Source organism: Brachycentrus maculatus, unplaced genomic scaffold (assembly GCF_059751285.1).
Source record: "Brachycentrus maculatus isolate JH-2025_06_01 unplaced genomic scaffold, ASM5975128v1 h1tg000773l, whole genome shotgun sequence".
Classification (NCBI taxonomy): Eukaryota; Metazoa; Arthropoda; class Insecta; order Trichoptera; family Brachycentridae; genus Brachycentrus; species Brachycentrus maculatus.
In genome coordinates this window covers 13472-20405 of record NW_028281502.1, presented here as the reverse complement: position 1 = coordinate 20405, position 6934 = coordinate 13472, and the positions used below count along the sequence as shown (strand labels likewise).

At 35.4% G+C, this 6934-nt stretch overlaps 1 non-coding gene across 1 annotated transcript; it reads left to right on the top strand.

Annotated features, from left to right (window-relative positions):
• The first annotated feature begins 814 nt into the window (after nt 1–814).
• Nucleotides 815–887, top strand: TRNAA-CGC (transfer RNA alanine (anticodon CGC)). The gene has a single exon. It is a non-coding gene; the product is annotated as a tRNA-Ala (tRNA).
• Nucleotides 888–6934: the final 6047 nt, after the last annotated feature.

Below are 6934 nucleotides of genomic sequence, written 5' to 3'. Positions count from 1 at the left end.
GCCGCAGTCCATCCAACAAAAAACACAGAAAAAACCCCAAAGAATACAATCAACCCCCCATAATATCTAAAGTATTCAGTAGAAATCCCACACTCGAAGCTCATACTCGCCTCACAATCTGCATATGAGAATATAAATATACTACTAAGATTTAAACCTGCAAGCCTTGCATTATACTCTGTCGGCCCCGCCAATGCGATTAATCCACACACAAAAAAGGCCAAGTAGTAGGTTATGTGTATGCAAAGCAGTCTCTTTTTCTGGGTGAACTTAGTATAGAAGATTATTGTATCGGCAAGCACGATTACTTGTCCAAATATCGATAAATAAATTAGGCCTAAAATTGCTATGGTTATCATATGAGGAAATTGTACATGGGTAATTGGTTTGGAGGTACGATTTCGCTGTGAGTTCAGAAGTCTGTGTGAAAATAAACGAGAAGAAGATGACAGTAATTTGAAGAGCGTATATTGTTAAAGAGAATGATGCAATCGATAAAAGACAAATGCAGATTTTTAAAGCGAAGAGAGTTTTGTTGTTATTTGTGAACAAGCATGACGATTACTATTACGGTTATTGTTGAATTTGCTACTTTTTAGGGTCCTCCTCAGATATCATTTGTGTTGCAATATAGATTAAATATCATCATCCTCCGTATTGAACATCAGAATTATAATCCACTAACTATGAATAATTTATTATTTGCTATATGTTCATTATAAAGGTCTACATTGTGCTTTGTTTCTTGTATTTTAATGACTGAATCCAAAGTTAATGAGCGTATAGATTCGGCATGCAATGATAAGCATTAGTTGGGGCAGTAGCTCAGTTGGTAGAGCGCCTGTTTCGCATACAGGAGGCCTGGGGTTCAATTCCCCACTGCTCCATATTTTTACAATTATAAATAAACTAAAAACACTCACAATCAATATTTTACTATTTATTACTTACATTATAAATAATGCCATTGTTATCGAAGTTTGATAATGTTTGATTATTGGTGTTCCAAGTTCGACAATCCCCACATCTTATTCATTTGTAACAATATGGGCTTATTTATATGTGTGTTGTTTAATTTTTGTATTGGTTTGCTCGATAGGCATTATTTATGTCGATTTATTTTGGGAATCGATGTTCTCCAAATCTATTAAATACTTAGAAAATATTTCGGCTTTGCATTTGTTTTGGGTCAGATCTAAGCCACATAAATGATATTTATTCCTTTTTTTGTTCGCATTTTCATAATCCTAGAAATTCACCTAAAATCAATAAATGCCCATTTCTGGCCACAGCAATGACCCAAAAATGATAAACATCGATTTAATACAAATAAATTCAGAAGTTATGCCCCATAAGGGTGGGTCATAATTAATTTCCTGATAAAAAATATTGTAAGTGTGGCATTATGTAATCCTATTCAATTTTAATTACAATCTTAAATTTAATATAATATGTCGTCGTACATTACATACATCATAAAATTACTTATTGTTTTGAGTCTTATTATTCTTGTTTTCTGGTGATCTTTGGATTTGATAGCAATGAGCAATGATACAATTCATCCATAGGCCATGATTCTATGTCTGAAAGCCCCAGAGCAAATGTTAATTATATCTGACACCAACATTAGTATGGTAACAAAAATGGAAATTATTATTGCGAGTATCAGTGCTATGTCAATCAATCGCCCTCATAATATCCGGCCGACCGATTTCTCCCCTAAAATAAACTCCGCACAAACCCCCTATCGAATATCCCTCAAATCCCGAACGCACAATATCAAAAACACAACTAATATAAAAATAAATCAAAACACAAATGCCAATTTGATAATAAATATTCCCTTAACAAATATAAAATTAAATCCAAACCCATGACTTCAAAAGCCCAATAAATAAATAATAAAGTAGTCACTTTCCATTAGCATGCGGCCTAACTCCAAAATATATTATATGTTTTTCCATAGAAATATTATTTTAATTAAAATTATAACAAAAGTTTCAGACAGTCTGATGGCTCGTACATTGAAGAATCGATTGTTACATAATTTAGCATGTTTTTATAAATGTTTTGTATGCTATTTTATAGCTTTGTTATGGTACTCCATGTCATGAGTCCACAGTTTAACGAATCTTGTCTTTATTATTATTTAACTGTCTGCAAAGACGACAACATTCTCCCTACAAACACAGTATTAATGATCATGCTTGTCAATGCAACATATCTTCAACAGTAATTCCTAATTTGATTTAACTTACTTTTTGAAAGTTTTTATTTATTGAAAATATATATTTACTACAATTCAGTTACGATGATGTATGCGTATGAAGTCTTCACTAAGATAATATTCGGGAGGATTAAGGTTGTGGAAACAGCTTGCAAGACAGTCAGCTGTTTTGATGAAGTATGGCAGCTTATGCGATGTGGATTATACTGAGTTATAATATTAATTTCTTAACAAAAACTGATGAACTCCAGAGAATATGTGTTGACGGAAGTGTCATATTTGCAAAGAGCAGAGAAAACATAGAGCAATGACCCTCAATAGTTTATAAAAAGTACATTTTTGTTTTAAATCAGAGCTTTCATATGCCCTCAATGAGAGCTTTCGTCAATTCTGCTACTATGAACACATGCGAAGAACCCAAAAGATCTTACGAGCTGCATAGAAGGTTTCCAGACACCCTTAAATTATTTAAATTTCTTCGGAATAAGAAATTGAATCGGAAAAAACCTCAGTCAATTTGAAAAACCCAAGAAAAGAATTTCAAACAAGTATGCAGGAGATCAAGCTGCAGACCCTCCAGGAGCATCACGAATAAAATTTCGAGGATAGAGCACAAACTAGCCAATATAGGCAATTCCGGTAAAGAAGTTTCGTAGCTAAAACCCACACCAAACTCTCTAATCAAATCAAATAAGATGAGTCTATAGAATAATTCTATGAGTTCGAAATATCCTGTCCTCCTCTCGGGATGTCTAACTCCCAAATTTTATCCAAAAAACAATCTCTGTTGAACAGGCAAGTTCAGGACTGGGATGATACCCAAGCTAAGGGCATGAAGCAAAGGAGAGAAATTCGAATGCTCCATAAGTGAAAGCCTGTATTCTCGTCACTGCAGTTTTACTTATTGATATGTGTTTGTTTATTAATAGACGCAAACAATTTAATATCCACTGTTTGAGGAATAAGCATTTCGAACCCTTCTGATCTATCTTCTAATTTATCCTTGTCCCATTTCTGATACTGAGTCCAAAATGAATAGTGCATGCTTAACAATCTCAACCATCATACTATCAGAGTGACTGCTCTCTAAAACAACCACAAACCAAAACCAAACAAATATGAGTAGCATTGCCACAGCAACAACCATAAATAGCTTATAATTCCCAAAAAACTTGAACAAATCGATTCCAGAATCCGATGGTCATAAACATTCTTATCGATTTAGAATAATAATGAATATTAAAGCGAATATGCTATGAATTTCGGTAATGTTGAGCTATTCGATCATCTCATTATACTTATTATTTGTGTGAACATCGATAGGCTATTTTTTATTTATATTTTATGTCTTTTATGTCTTTTCTGATGGCCATTTTGCGTCAGCTGTCGGATTTTAATACAAGTTTTGTATATATTTCGTATATATTATTGGATGCATGTATTAAATTTATCGTAACGGTTCTATAAGAATTTTAGGATGCTATTTAATTCGGGATCATAAGCATCTGTCCAGCGATGCGCCAATAAGCCTATTAACAGCAAATCTAATGCGAAACCTGGCAATCAACCAAAAACTGTGCAATCAATCAAATTTAACAAATCTTCAAAGCATAAACCAAAATAAATAATGTCGATCATAAATAATAACGAATCAAAATCGAAAGATTACATACAATGTAAATTAGAATCTTCGCACTCTTCGCATCCTATTTCTAATACCCCCTTACACCATTTCTCTGATCTGAATCCTCAGATTAGTTTACAGTCATCAGTCAATCCCTCGAGCACTCACATCCAAATAGTCCGTCAGCATGAGCTTACAATCTACGAGCTTAGCAACAAAATGCTCAAACAAAGCATCACATTGAAAGCCTTCCAGCAATAAAATTTGAATTTGAAGGCCCAAATTGCCCATTTATAGATGAAAAATAAGCGGATAATGAGTCACAGTGTTCATAACAATAGTATTCACAATGGCAATTACAATGGTAATAGCAATAATATGCACTGCCAGAGTCGAAACTATGCAAGCAGCAATACCTGTACATTATTTGAGATGCAGAAAGCAGTATACGAAAGCAGAATAAAAGAGAAAAACACAAACTAATAACAGTAATATCAATGGCAACCGAAGTAAGAGTAGTGGCTATAGAATAGCAGATGGAAAAGTAAATACAAATCAGCCCCCAAAGATCGATATGAGACCTGCATGAGATAGCTCGATCTTCTCCGAGACAATCTCGAAGAGGGGCAGCTCAGAGCTGAGAGGTAGAGAGATTATTATCAGGAAGTTTGTACTGAAATCAGGTCATTGGTCTTTATGAATGACTTTGATGGTAGTTTCGAATTGAGGGGTTGTTTGAAGGCACTCTTCAATTCGCTATAGTTAGAGCCCATCCAAAGTAAGTCAGATCCCTCTGAAAGCAATATTGAACAATAACACAATAAGAATAACTCTATGAGATAGCACAGCCATCGCAATGACAGTGATAAATAAAATAAAAACTGGAACCAATAAGTCCCCAAAAATGCAGCCAACAAACCCCATAAACCCCATAAACCCCATAAACCCCATAAACAATAGAGTGTGAAAATACCACAGAAGAAAGATAGGTTTAATAGCGAGGAAGTTGATTTCAGTGGCATGGTTGCATGATTGTAAATATGTGCGATGTACAGTATTCTATCTAATGTATTGTCTAATTTATCAGATATAGCCCGAATCGGCCGGACTTCCAATCCGATCCTACAGCATGCTTCTTAATAAATATTTGAGATCTCTGAATTGTTGAGAATACTCATGGCAATTATTAGTATTCGCATTAGAGTGATGGTCTGTATGTTTCTCTCGTATTTTTATGCCACTTGTGCGTCTATCTACTGTATGTTGATCTACAAAGGTTGTCTCATTTATACTTGCGACTGATGTGCCTCTGGCCTGAGTATGCATGTTAGATTCCTGCATAACTGTTAGATTGGGGTCTTATCTCGCCAATCTTAATTATTTTTAAAGTTTATCGACGTATAGCTCGTACAATCGCATTATTTACTTTTGTTCATGCACTTCTTGTTGCAGTTTAGCTATTAGAGACTCCTTGTTTTAATCCTGTTACTGTTACTGCTACTGTTACTGGTACTAATATTGGCACTAATATTGGCACTATTCTTGTTACTATTATTGTGATTGTGGCTGTGATTGCTACGAAAACTGTTAGCATAACTTCGATGGATTGCTAGGCTTACAAATTTATGTCGATCGCCCATTCTGTTAATCAGCACAAACAATCAGTACTCCATTGTCATTGGCATTGAAACTGTTGCGATCCTTTAATGCAAAGAGCCGATTGGTTATTTAAATCTGTAGTTCATTACTATCATAAACTGATCTGTTCTTCGTACCGAGATTACTAAAATTGATAGCATGTATGCTATTTCCATTTTTTGGTTTTGTAAGCAGTATATAATTTGAAGTGACTATCACTCCCAATTATGAGAAGGATGATTGTAATGATGATGATGGCTGTAATGACAGTGGTATTCTTAAGCAATTTGGCTAATGAACAGAATGTGAGTGTGAAAGGGTTATCCTTTGATTCGCATTACTTTTATCGATATGCCTAAGAATCAGCAATTAGTGCTCTATTGTTAAAAATGCAATTAAATTGTCTTTGCATTCGAAGTCTATCACACCGGATGCTAATACTTTCTGTAGGATGGCTGTGTTCTATTTGTTTCTGGGAGATCTCCCATGCGTACTTCGATTGGCTCTTCCATGATTGTTGACGTTGTTGGACATATCGCTAGCCAGCAATAAGAGGTTAGTGAGCCCATTTTAGTATCCGACTGTTCTCGTCAACCCGAACTTCTCCAACAGCCCAGCCCCATAGATCATATTCTTAGAATCTGTTGCAAGACTGTAATCGGATTGGATGCGCAGCTTCTTCACATTCCTATCCCATTTTCTGTGACTATTGTCAGCTTCTCGCCCATGGACAGTTTCGGCATTGATACTTATGAGACGAATCAGTTATGGCTCATGGTAATTCTTTCTCAGTGTGAAACCTAATTGGCCTTTATGGTTGCTACCGATCACATAGAATTATGTGTGATTTATTTCGATCGTTGTTACGTTTGTGCTGCATCGGACTGATGTGATACGTTCGGATTGCGAAATGAAAAGAGGAATTTTTTTGATGTTCATGAGAATGTTCGATGGCGAACTGTTGAGAGTGTGGCTGATAAGAGAGCTATGCTAAATAAGGGGAAGGGAGGGCATTGTTGAGGATGAGAGTAATGACGCACTGCTTTTAGTGTTGATAGAATTAATTGAAGGAATCCCTAATGCAGACATCGACATCCCCAATGCAACAAATTCATCCTCTCTCTGCTCACCATCGCCACTCTGATCCCCACTGATGCTCACTTTGTTATCCAATAAAAAACCATAGACTTCCATTTAGTTCCAACATACGCAATGTGTTTAACTGCATGCAATACTGACCATTGCACTTTTGGATTAAATACGAATCTTTGTACCTGCATTACCCTTATTACCATAGTGATTCCTACTGTGAGCCATTGATAGTGGTTTCGGTTGAGGAGATATTGGCATCAAATTGACAACCGAATGCTCATCCAAAACAAATATGTATGAGTTGTTGCAATCCATAGCAATTATTGGGGCGCATAGGTTGCAATTCGCAAATG